The sequence below is a fragment of the Phoenix dactylifera genome, unplaced genomic scaffold (genome assembly GCF_009389715.1).
Source record: "Phoenix dactylifera cultivar Barhee BC4 unplaced genomic scaffold, palm_55x_up_171113_PBpolish2nd_filt_p 002907F, whole genome shotgun sequence".
Lineage (NCBI taxonomy): Eukaryota > Viridiplantae > Streptophyta > Magnoliopsida > Arecales > Arecaceae > Phoenix > Phoenix dactylifera.
In genome coordinates, this window is record NW_024069992.1 from 11,357 (window position 1) to 21,572 (window position 10,216).

The 10,216-nt window shown below is 49.4% G+C and overlaps 23 non-coding genes and 3 pseudogenes across 23 annotated transcripts; all 26 read right to left on the reverse strand.

Moving 5' to 3' along the window:
- Nucleotides 1-322: 322 nt before the first annotated feature.
- On the reverse strand, nucleotides 323-441 carry LOC120109849. The gene has a single exon (XR_005510609.1). It is a non-coding gene; the product is annotated as a 5S ribosomal RNA (ribosomal RNA).
- Nucleotides 442-687: 246 nt separating this feature from the next.
- Nucleotides 688-806, reverse strand: LOC120109840. The gene has a single exon (XR_005510600.1). It is a non-coding gene; the product is annotated as a 5S ribosomal RNA (ribosomal RNA).
- A 247-nt stretch (nucleotides 807-1,053) lies between these two features.
- Nucleotides 1,054-1,205, reverse strand: LOC120109850 (annotated as a pseudogene).
- Nucleotides 1,206-1,451: 246 nt separating this feature from the next.
- LOC120109847 lies at nucleotides 1,452-1,570 on the reverse strand. The gene has a single exon (XR_005510607.1). It is a non-coding gene; the product is annotated as a 5S ribosomal RNA (ribosomal RNA).
- Nucleotides 1,571-1,816: 246 nt separating this feature from the next.
- On the reverse strand, nucleotides 1,817-1,935 carry LOC120109854. The gene has a single exon (XR_005510611.1). It is a non-coding gene; the product is annotated as a 5S ribosomal RNA (ribosomal RNA).
- A 247-nt stretch (nucleotides 1,936-2,182) lies between these two features.
- On the reverse strand, nucleotides 2,183-2,312 carry LOC120109853 (annotated as a pseudogene).
- A 246-nt stretch (nucleotides 2,313-2,558) lies between these two features.
- LOC120109845 lies at nucleotides 2,559-2,677 on the reverse strand. Its single transcript, XR_005510605.1, has one exon. It is a non-coding gene; the product is annotated as a 5S ribosomal RNA (ribosomal RNA).
- Nucleotides 2,678-2,923: 246 nt separating this feature from the next.
- On the reverse strand, nucleotides 2,924-3,042 carry LOC120109830. The gene has a single exon (XR_005510590.1). It is a non-coding gene; the product is annotated as a 5S ribosomal RNA (ribosomal RNA).
- A 246-nt stretch (nucleotides 3,043-3,288) lies between these two features.
- On the reverse strand, nucleotides 3,289-3,432 carry LOC120109851 (annotated as a pseudogene).
- A 245-nt stretch (nucleotides 3,433-3,677) lies between these two features.
- On the reverse strand, nucleotides 3,678-3,796 carry LOC120109848. The gene has a single exon (XR_005510608.1). It is a non-coding gene; the product is annotated as a 5S ribosomal RNA (ribosomal RNA).
- A 245-nt stretch (nucleotides 3,797-4,041) lies between these two features.
- LOC120109841 lies at nucleotides 4,042-4,160 on the reverse strand. The gene has a single exon (XR_005510601.1). It is a non-coding gene; the product is annotated as a 5S ribosomal RNA (ribosomal RNA).
- A 247-nt stretch (nucleotides 4,161-4,407) lies between these two features.
- LOC120109855 lies at nucleotides 4,408-4,526 on the reverse strand. The gene has a single exon (XR_005510612.1). It is a non-coding gene; the product is annotated as a 5S ribosomal RNA (ribosomal RNA).
- A 246-nt stretch (nucleotides 4,527-4,772) lies between these two features.
- LOC120109852 lies at nucleotides 4,773-4,891 on the reverse strand. Its single transcript, XR_005510610.1, has one exon. It is a non-coding gene; the product is annotated as a 5S ribosomal RNA (ribosomal RNA).
- Nucleotides 4,892-5,465: 574 nt separating this feature from the next.
- LOC120109842 lies at nucleotides 5,466-5,584 on the reverse strand. Its single transcript, XR_005510602.1, has one exon. It is a non-coding gene; the product is annotated as a 5S ribosomal RNA (ribosomal RNA).
- Nucleotides 5,585-5,830: 246 nt separating this feature from the next.
- Nucleotides 5,831-5,950, reverse strand: LOC120109844. The gene has a single exon (XR_005510604.1). It is a non-coding gene; the product is annotated as a 5S ribosomal RNA (ribosomal RNA).
- Nucleotides 5,951-6,196: 246 nt separating this feature from the next.
- LOC120109831 lies at nucleotides 6,197-6,315 on the reverse strand. Its single transcript, XR_005510591.1, has one exon. It is a non-coding gene; the product is annotated as a 5S ribosomal RNA (ribosomal RNA).
- Nucleotides 6,316-6,562: 247 nt separating this feature from the next.
- Nucleotides 6,563-6,681, reverse strand: LOC120109832. The gene has a single exon (XR_005510592.1). It is a non-coding gene; the product is annotated as a 5S ribosomal RNA (ribosomal RNA).
- A 246-nt stretch (nucleotides 6,682-6,927) lies between these two features.
- On the reverse strand, nucleotides 6,928-7,046 carry LOC120109843. The gene has a single exon (XR_005510603.1). It is a non-coding gene; the product is annotated as a 5S ribosomal RNA (ribosomal RNA).
- Nucleotides 7,047-7,291: 245 nt separating this feature from the next.
- LOC120109833 lies at nucleotides 7,292-7,410 on the reverse strand. Its single transcript, XR_005510593.1, has one exon. It is a non-coding gene; the product is annotated as a 5S ribosomal RNA (ribosomal RNA).
- Nucleotides 7,411-7,655: 245 nt separating this feature from the next.
- On the reverse strand, nucleotides 7,656-7,774 carry LOC120109834. Its single transcript, XR_005510594.1, has one exon. It is a non-coding gene; the product is annotated as a 5S ribosomal RNA (ribosomal RNA).
- Nucleotides 7,775-8,021: 247 nt separating this feature from the next.
- Nucleotides 8,022-8,140, reverse strand: LOC120109835. Its single transcript, XR_005510595.1, has one exon. It is a non-coding gene; the product is annotated as a 5S ribosomal RNA (ribosomal RNA).
- A 245-nt stretch (nucleotides 8,141-8,385) lies between these two features.
- LOC120109836 lies at nucleotides 8,386-8,504 on the reverse strand. Its single transcript, XR_005510596.1, has one exon. It is a non-coding gene; the product is annotated as a 5S ribosomal RNA (ribosomal RNA).
- Nucleotides 8,505-8,750: 246 nt separating this feature from the next.
- On the reverse strand, nucleotides 8,751-8,869 carry LOC120109837. Its single transcript, XR_005510597.1, has one exon. It is a non-coding gene; the product is annotated as a 5S ribosomal RNA (ribosomal RNA).
- Nucleotides 8,870-9,114: 245 nt separating this feature from the next.
- Nucleotides 9,115-9,233, reverse strand: LOC120109838. The gene has a single exon (XR_005510598.1). It is a non-coding gene; the product is annotated as a 5S ribosomal RNA (ribosomal RNA).
- A 245-nt stretch (nucleotides 9,234-9,478) lies between these two features.
- LOC120109846 lies at nucleotides 9,479-9,596 on the reverse strand. The gene has a single exon (XR_005510606.1). It is a non-coding gene; the product is annotated as a 5S ribosomal RNA (ribosomal RNA).
- A 246-nt stretch (nucleotides 9,597-9,842) lies between these two features.
- LOC120109839 lies at nucleotides 9,843-9,961 on the reverse strand. The gene has a single exon (XR_005510599.1). It is a non-coding gene; the product is annotated as a 5S ribosomal RNA (ribosomal RNA).
- Between the last annotated feature and the right edge of the window lie 255 nt (nucleotides 9,962-10,216).

Below are 10,216 nucleotides of genomic sequence, written 5' to 3' on the forward strand. Positions count from 1 at the left end.
GAGTCGACTCGGCAACCATTGGAGTCGACTCGAATTCCTCAGGAGTCGACTCGAAGACTATTCTTTTGAATTTTCCTTTGAATTTGCTCCTCCAATTTGAATCTTTTGAACTTTAAAGTTGGGCCAATGAATTGTAGCTTTCTTCTAACTTTTCTTGAGTGCTTTTGGAGGCCTTCTTGTGTTCTTCCAACTTGCTATGTTCCTTGCAAAATAAATATATTTCTCCTTGCAACATAAACATTAGTATCTATACTTCAAGGTGTTGTGATCATCAAAATCAATCTATGAATCAATCTTTGGGTCATCAGGGCAAAAAATAAAAGGGGTGCAACACGAGGACTTCCCAGGGGGTCACCCATCCTAGTACTATTCTCGCCCAAGCACGCTTAACTGTGGAGTTCTGACGGAATCCGGTGCATTAGTGCTGGTATGATCGCACCAATGACATGCCCTTCGAAACTCCCTTTTATGACAAAGCAACAGACCTCGACAGCCCGAGACATTCGCGCCGCTGGGCCGTTCTGGCGTAGCATTCAACGCGCTGGTCCCGCTATGCGGCATGGCACCGCCAGTCTCCGGACTCAGTTTATTTTCAGGGGAAAAAAATTATCCGAAGAGGAAAAGCCAAAAGCCAAAAAATTAAAAATAAATATTATCAAAAAATAAAAAAGCGGGCAAAAAATAAAAGGGGTACAACACGAGGACTTCCCAGGGGGTCACCCATCCTAGTACTACTCTCGCCCAAGCACGCTTAACTTCGGAGTTCTGATGGGATCCGGTGCATTAGTGCTGGTATGATCGCACCCATGACATGCCCTTCGAAACTCCCTTTTATGACAAAGCAGCAGACCTCGACGGTCAGAGACATTCGCGCCGCCGGGGCCGTTCTGGCGTAGGATTCAACGCGCCGGTCCCGCTATGCGGCATGGCACCGCCAGTCTCCGGACTCAGTTTATTTTCGGGGAAAAAAAATTATCCGAAGAGGAAAAGCCGAAAGCCGAAAAATTAAAAATAAATATTATCAAAAAATAAAAAAGCGGGCAAAAAATAAAAGGGGTGCAACACGAGGACTTCCCAGGGGGTCACCCATCCTAGTACTACTCTCGCCCAAGGGGTCACCCATCCTAGTACTACTCTCGCCCAAGCACGCTTAACTGCGGAGTTCTGATGGGATCCGGTGCATTAGTGCGGGTATGATCGCACCCATGACATGCCCTTCGAAACTCCCTTTTATGACAAAGCAGCAGACCTCGACGGCCCGAGATATTCGCGCCGCCGGGCCGTTCTGGCGTAGCATTCAACGCGCTGGTCCCGCTATGCGGCATGGCACCGCCAGTCTCCGGACTCAGTTTATTTTCGGGGGAAAAAAATTATCCGAAGAGGAAAAGCCGAAAGCCGAAAAATTAAAAATAAATATTATCAAAAAATAAAAAAGCGGGCAAAAAATAAAAGGGGTGCAACACGAGGACTTCACAGGGGGTCACCCATCCTAGTACTATTCTCGCCCAAGCACGCTTAACTGCGGAGTTCTGATGGAATCCGGTGCATTAGTGCTGGTATGATCGCACCAATGACATGCCCTTCGAAACTCCCTTTTATGACAAAGCAGCAGACCTCGACAGCCCGAGACATTCGCACCGCCGGGCCGTTCTGGCGTAGCAATCAACGCGCTGGTCCCGCTATGCGGCATGACACCGCCAGTCTCCGGACTCAGTTCATTTTCGGGGGAAAAAAATTATCCGAAGAGGAAAAGCCAAAAGCCAAAAAATTAAAAAAAAATATTATCAAAAAATAAAAAAGCGGGCAAAAAATAAAAGGGGTGCAACACGAGGACTTCCCAGGGGGTCACCCATCCTAGTACTACTCTCGCCCAAGCACGCTTAACTTCGGAGTTCTGACGGGATCCGGTGCATTAGTGCTGGTATGATCGCACCCATGACATGCCCTTCGAAACTCCCTTTTATGACAAAGCAGCAGACCTCGACGGTCAGAGACATTCGCGCCGCCGGGGCCGTTCTGGCGTAGGATTCAACGCGCTGGTCCCGCTATGCGGCATGGCACCGCCAGTCTCCGGACTCAGTTTATTTTCGGGGAAAAAAAATTATCCGAAGAGGAAAAGCCGAAAGCCGAAAAATTAAAAATAAATATTATCAAAAAATAAAAAAGCGGGCAAAAAATAAAAGGGGTGCAACACGAGGACTTCCCTACTCTCGCCCAAGGGGTCACCCATCCTAGTACTACTCTCGCCCAAGCACGCTTAACTGCGGAGTTCTGATGGGATCCGGTGCATTAGTGCGGGTATGATCGCACCCATGACATGCCCTTCGAAACTCCCTTTTATGACAAAGCAGCAGACCTCGACGGCCCGAGATATTCGCGCCGCCGGGCCGTTCTGGCGTAGCATTCAACGCGCTGGTCCCGCTATGCGGCATGGCACCGCCAGTCTCCGGACTCAGTTTATTTTCGGGGGAAAAAAATTATCCGAAGAGGAAAAGCCGAAAGCCGAAAAATTAAAAATAAATATTATCAAAAAATAAAAAAGCGGGCAAAAAATAAAAGGGGTGCAACACGAGGACTTCACAGGGGGTCACCCATCCTAGTACTACTCTCGCCCAAGCACGCTTAACTGCGGAGTTCTGATGGGATCCGGTGCATTAGTGCGGGTATGATCGCAACCATGACATGCCCTTCGAAACTCCCTTTTATGACAAAGCAGCAGACCTCGACGGCCCGAGACATTCGCGCCGCCGGGCCGTTCTGGCGTAGCATTCAACGCGCTGGTCCCGCTATGCGGCATGGCACCGCCAGTCTCCGGACTCAGTTTATTTTCGGGGGAAAAAAATTATCCGAAGAGGAAAAGCCAAAAGCCGAAAAATTAAAAATAAATATTATCAAAAAATAAAAAAGCGGGCAAAAAATAAAAGGGGTGCAACACGAGGACTTCCCAGGGGGTCACCCATCCTAGTACTACTCTCGCCCAAGCACGCTTAACTTCGGAGTTCTGATGGGATCCGGTGCATTAGTGCTGGTATGATCGCACCCATGACATGCCCTTCGAAACTCCCTTTTATGACAAAGCAGCAGACCTCGACGGTCAGAGACATTCGCGCCGCCGGGCCGTTCTGGCGTAGGATTCAACGCGCTGGTCCCGCTATGCGGCATGGCACCGCCAGTCTCCGGACTCAGTTTATTTTCGGGGAAAAAAAATTATCCGAAGAGGAAAAGCCGAAAGCCGAAAAATTAAAAATAAATATTATCAAAAAATAAAAAAGCGGGCAAAAAATAAAAGGGGTGCAACACGAGGACTTCCCAGGGGTCACCCATCCTAGTACTACTCGCCCAGGTCCCATCCTAGTACTACTCTCGCCCAAGCACGCTTAACTGCGGAGTTCTGATGGGATCCGGTGCATTAGTGCTGGTATGATCGCACCCATGACATGCCCTTCGAAACTCCCTTTTATGACAAAGCAGCAGACCTCGACGGCCCGAGATATTCGCGCCGCCGGGCCGTTCTGGCGTAGCATTCAACGCGCTGGTCCCGCTATGCGGCATGGCACCGCCAGTCTCCGGACTCAGTTTATTTTCGGGGAAAAAAATTATCCGAAGAGGAAAAGCCGAAAGCCGAAAAATTAAAAATAAATATTATCAAAAAATAAAAAAGCGGGCAAAAAATAAAAGGGGTGCAACACGAGGACTTCACAGGGGGTCACCCATCCTAGTACTATTCTCGCCCAAGCACGCTTAACTGCGGAGTTCTGATGGAATCCGGTGCATTAGTGCTGGTATGATCGCACCAATGACATGCCCTTCGAAACTCCCTTTTATGACAAAGCAGCAGACCTCGACAGCCCGAGACATTCGCACCGCCGGGCCGTTCTGGCGTAGCAATCAACGCGCTGGTCCCGCTATGCGGCATGACACCGCCAGTCTCCGGACTCAGTTCATTTTCGGGGGAAAAAAATTATCCGAAGAGGAAAAGCCAAAAGCCAAAAAATAAAAAAAAATATTATCAAAAAATAAAAAAGCGGGCAAAAAATAAAAGGGGTGCAACACGAGGACTTCCCAGGGGGTCACCCATCCTAGTACTACTCTCGCCCAAGCACGCTTAACTTCGGAGTTCTGATGGGATCCGGTGCATTAGTGCTGGTATGATCGCACCCATGACATGCCCTTCGAAACTCCCTTTTATGACAAAGCAGCAGACCTCGACGGTCAGAGACATTCGCGCCGCCGGGGCCGTTCTGGCGTAGGATTCAACGCGCTGGTCCCGCTATGCGGCATGGCACCGCCAGTCTCCGGACTCAGTTTATTTTCGGGGGAAAAAAATTATCCGAAGAGGAAAAGCCAAAAGCCGAAAAATTAAAAATAAATATTATCAAAAAATAAAAAAGCGGGCAAAAAATAAAAGGGGTGCAACACGAGGACTTCCCAGGGGGTCACCCATCCTAGTACTACTCTCGCCCAAGCACGCTTAACTGCGGAGTTCTGATGGGATCCGGTGCATTAGTGCTGGTATGATCGCACCCAATGACATGCCCTTCGAAACTCCCTTTTATGACAAAGCAGCAGACCTCGACAGCCCGAGACATTCGCGCCGCCGGGCCGTTCTGGCGTAGCATTCAACGCGCTGGTCCCGCTATGCGGCATGGCACCGCCAGTCTCCGGACTCAGTTTATTTTCGGGGAAAAAAATTATCCGAAGAGGAAAAGCCAAAAGCCAAAAAATTAAAAATAAATATTATCAAAAAATAAAAAAGCGGGCAAAAAATAAAAGGGGTGCAACACGAGGACTTCCCAGGGGGTCACCCATCCTAGTACTACTCTCGCCCAGGCACGCTTAACTTCGGAGTTCTGATGGGATCCGGTGCATTAGTGCTGGTATGATCGCACCCATGACATGCCCTTCGAAACTCCCTTTTATGACAAAGCAGCAGACCTCGACGGTCAGAGACATTCGCGCCGCCGGGGCCGTTCTGGCGTAGGATTCAACGCGCTGGTCCCGCTATGCGGCATGGCACCGCCAGTCTTCGGACTCAGTTTATTTTCGGAGAAAAAAAATTATCCGAAGAGGAAAAGCCAAAAGCCGAAAAATTAAAAATAAATATTATCAAAAAATAAAAAAGCGGGCAAAAAATAAAAGGGGTGCAACACGAGGACAAGCACGCTTAACTGCGGAGTTCTGATGGGATCCGGTGCATTAGTGCTGGTATGATCGCACCCATGACATGCCCTTCGAAACTCCCTTTTATGACAAAGCAGCAGACCTCGACAGCCCGAGACATTCGCGCCGCCGGGCCGTTCTGGCGTAGCATTCAACGCGCTGGTCCCGCTATGCGGCATGGCACCGCCAGTCTCCGGACTCAGTTTATTTTCGGGGGAAAAAAATTATCCGAAGAGGAAAAGCCGAAAGCCGAAAAATTAAAAATAAATATTATCAAAAAATAAAAAAGCGGGCAAAAAATAAAAGGGGTGCAACACGAGGACTTCCCAGGGGGTCACCCATCCTAGTACTACTCTCGCCCAAGCACGCTTAACTGCGGAGTTCTGATGGAATCCGGTGCATTAGTGCTGGTATGATCGCACCCATGACATGCCCTTCGAAACTCCCTTTTATGACAAAGCAGCAGACCTCGACAGCCCGAGACATTCGCGCCGCCGGGCCGTTCTGGCGTAGCATTCAACGCGCTGGTCCCGCTATGCGGCATGGCACCGCCAGTCTCCGGACTCAGTTTATTTTCGGGGAAAAAAAATTATCCGAAGAGGAAAAGCCAAAAGCCGAAAAATTAAAAATAAATATTATCAAAAAATAAAAAAGCGGGCAAAAAATAAAAGGGGTGCAACACGAGGACTTCCCAGGGGGTCACCCATCCTAGTACTACTCTCGCCCAAGCACGCTTAACTGCGGAGTTCTGATGGGAATCCGGTGCATTAGTGCTGGTATGATCGCACCCATGACATGCCCTTCGAAACTCCCTTTTATGACAAAGCAGCAGACCTCGACAGCCCGAGACATTCGCGCCGCCGGGCCGTTCTGGCGTAGCATTCAACGCGCTGGTCCCGCTATGCGGCATGGCACCGCCAGTCTCCGGACTCAGTTTATTTTCGGGGGAAAAAAATTATCCGAAGAGGAAAAGCCAAAAGCCAAAAAATTAAAAATAAATATTATCAAAAAATAAAAAAGCGGGCAAAAAATAAAAGGGGTGCAACACGAGGACTTCCCAGGGGGTCACCCATCCTAGTACTACTCTCGCCCAAGCACGCTTAACTGCGGAGTTCTGATGGGATCCGGTGCATTAGTGCTGGTATGATCGCACCCATGACATGCCCTTCGAAACTCCCTTTTATGACAAAGCAGCAGACCTCGACGGTCAGAGACATTCGCGCCGCCGGGGCCGTTCTGGCGTAGGATTCAACGCGCTGGTCCCGCTATGCGGCATGGCACCGCCAGTCTCCGGACTCAGTTTATTTTCGGGGAAAAAAAATTATCCGAAGAGGAAAAGCCAAAAGCCGAAAAATTAAAAATAAATATTATCAAAAAATAAAAAAGCGGGCAAAAAATAAAAGGGGTGCAACACGAGGACTTCCCAGGGGGTCACCCATCCTAGTACTACTCTCGCCCAAGCACGCTTAACTGCGGAGTTCTGATGGGATCCGGTGCATTAGTGCTGGTATGATCGCACCCATGACATGCCCTTCGAAACTCCCTTTTATGACAAAGCAGCAGACCTCGACGGCCCGAGACATTCGCGCCGCCGGGCCGTTCTGGCGTAGCATTCAACGCGCTGGTCCCGCTATGCGGCATGGCACCGCCAGTCTCCGGACTCAGTTTATTTTCGGGGGAAAAAAATTATCCGAAGAGGAAAAGCCAAAAGCCGAAAAATTAAAAATAAATATTATCAAAAAATAAAAAAGCGGGCAAAAAATAAAAGGGGTGCAACACGAGGACTTCCCAGGGGGTCACCCATCCTAGTACTACTCTCGCCCAAGCACGCTTAACTGCGGAGTTCTGATGGAATCCGGTGCATTAGTGCTGGTATGATCGCACCCATGACATGCCCTTCGAAACTCCCTTTTATGACAAAGCAGCAGACCTCGACAGCCCGAGACATTCGCGCCGCCGGGCCGTTCTGGCGTAGCATTCAACGCGCTGGTCCCGCTATGCGGCATGGCACCGCCAGTCTCCGGACTCAGTTTATTTTCGGGGAAAAAAATTATCCGAAGAGGAAAAGCCAAAAGCCGAAAAATTAAAAATAAATATTATCAAAAAATAAAAAAGCGGGCAAAAAATAAAAGGGGTGCAACACGAGGACTTCCCAGGGGGTCACCCATCCTAGTACTACTCTCGCCCAAGCACGCTTAACTGCGGAGTTCTGATGGGATCCGGTGCATTAGTGCTGGTATGATCGCACCCATGACATGCCCTTCGAAACTCCCTTTTATGACAAAGCAGCAGACCTCGACGGCCCGAGACATTCGCGCCGCCGGGCCGTTCTGGCGTAGCATTCAACGCGCTGGTCCCGCTATGCGGCATGGCACCGCCAGTCTCCGGACTCAGTTTATTTTCGGGGAAAAAAATTATCCGAAGAGGAAAAGCCAAAAGCCGAAAAATTAAAAATAAATATTATCAAAAAATAAAAAAGCGGGCAAAAAATAAAAGGGGTGCAACACGAGGACTTCCCAGGGGGTCACCCATCCTAGTACTACTCTCGCCCAAGCACGCTTAACTGCGGAGTTCTGATGGGATCCGGTGCATTAGTGCTGGTATGATCGCACCCATGACATGCCCTTCGAAACTCCCTTTTATGACAAAGCAGCAGACCTCGACAGCCCGAGACATTCGCGCCGCCGGGGCCGTTCTGGCGTAGCATTCAACGCGCTGGTCCCGCTATGCGGCATGGCACCGCCAGTCTCCGGACTCAGTTTATTTTCGGGGGAAAAAAATTATCCGAAGAGGAAAAGCCAAAAGCCGAAAAATTAAAAATAAATATTATCAAAAAATAAAAAAGCGGGCAAAAAATAAAAGGGGTGCAACACGAGGACTTCCCAGGGGGTCACCCATCCTAGTACTACTCTCGCCCAAGCACGCTTAACTGCGGAGTTCTGATGGGATCCGGTGCATTAGTGCTGGTATGATCGCACCCATGACATGCCCTTCGAAACTCCCTTTTATGACAAAGCAGCAGACCTCGACAGCCCGAGACATTCGCGCCGCCGGGCCGTTCTGGCGTAGCATTCAACGCGCTGGTCCCGCTATGCGGCATGGCACCGCCAGTCTCCGGACTCAGTTTATTTTCGGGGAAAAAAATTATCCGAAGAGGAAAAGCCAAAAGCCGAAAAATTAAAAATAAATATTATCAAAAAATAAAAAAGCGGGCAAAAAATAAAAGGGGTGCAACACGAGGACTTCCCAGGGGGTCACCCATCCTAGTACTACTCTCGCCCAAGCACGCTTAACTGCGGAGTTCTGATGGGATCCGGTGCATTAGTGCTGGTATGATCGCACCCATGACATGCCCTTCGAAACTCCCTTTTATGACAAAGCAGCAGACCTCGACAGCCCGAGACATTCGCGCCGCCGGGCCGTTCTGGCGTAGCATTCAACGCGCTGGTCCCGCTATGCGGCATGGCACCGCCAGTCTCCGGACTCAGTTTATTTTCGGGGGAAAAAAATTATCCGAAGAGGAAAAGCCAAAAGCCGAAAAATTAAAAATAAATATTATCAAAAAATAAAAAAGCGGGCAAAAAATAAAAGGGGTGCAACACGAGGACTTCCCAGGGGGTCACCCATCCTAGTACTACTCTCGCCCAAGCACGCTTAACTGCGGAGTTCTGATGGGATCCGGTGCATTAGTGCTGGTATGATCGCACCCATGACATGCCCTTCGAAACTCCCTTTTATGACAAAGCAGCAGACCTCGACAGCCCGAGACATTCGCGCCGCCGGGCCGTTCTGGCGTAGCATTCAACGCGCTGGTCCCGCTATGCGGCATGGCACCGCCAGTCTCCGGACTCAGTTTATTTTCGGGGAAAAAAATTATCCGAAGAGGAAAAGCCAAAAGCCGAAAAATTAAAAATAAATATTATCAAAAAATAAAAAAGCGGGCAAAAAATAAAAGGGGTGCAACACGAGGACTTCCCAGGGGGTCACCCATCCTAGTACTACTCTCGCCCAAGCACGCTTAACTGCGGAGTTCTGATGGGATCCGGTGCATTAGTGCTGGTATGATCGCACCCATGACATGCCCTTCGAAACTCCCTTTTATGACAAAGCAGCAGACCTCGACAGCCCGAGACATTCGCGCCGCCGGGCCGTTCTGGCGTAGCATTCAACGCGCTGGTCCCGCTATGCGGCATGGCACCGCCAGTCTCCGGACTCAGTTTATTTTCGGGGAAAAAAATTATCCGAAGAGGAAAAGCCAAAAGCCGAAAAATTAAAAATAAATATTATCAAAAAATAAAAAAGCGGGCAAAAAATAAAAGGGGTGCAACACGAGGACTTCCCAGGGGGTCACCCATCCTAGTACTACTCTCGCCCAAGCACGCTTAACTGCGGAGTTCTGATGGATCCGGTGCATTAGTGCTGGTATGATCGCACCCATGACATGCCCTTCGAAACTCCCTTTTATGACAAAGCAGCAGACCTCGACAGCCCGAGACATTCGCGCCGCCGGGCCGTTCTGGCGTAGCATTCAACGCGCTGGTCCCGCTATGCGGCATGGCACCGCCAGTCTCCGGACTCAGTTTATTTTCGGGGAAAAAAAATTATCCGAAGAGGAAAAGCCAAAAGCCGAAAAATTAAAAATAAATATTATCAAAAAATAAAAAAGCGGGCAAAAAATAAAAGGGGTGCAACACGAGGACTTCCCAGGGGGTCACCCATCCTAGTACTACTCTCGCCCAAGCACGCTTAACTGCGGAGTTCTGATGGGATCCGGTGCATTAGTGCTGGTATGATCGCACCCATGACATGCCCTTCGAAACTCCCTTTTATGACAAAGCAGCAGACCTCGACAGCCCGAGACATTCGCGCCGCCGGGCCGTTCTGGCGTAGCATTCAACGCGCTGGTCCCGCTATGCGGCATGGCACCGCCAGTCTCCGGACTCAGTTTATTTTCGGGGGAAAAAAAATTATCCGAAGAGGAAAAGCCAAAAGGCCGAAAAATTAAAAATAAATATTATCAAAAAATAAAAAGCGGGCAAAAAATAAAAGGGGTGTC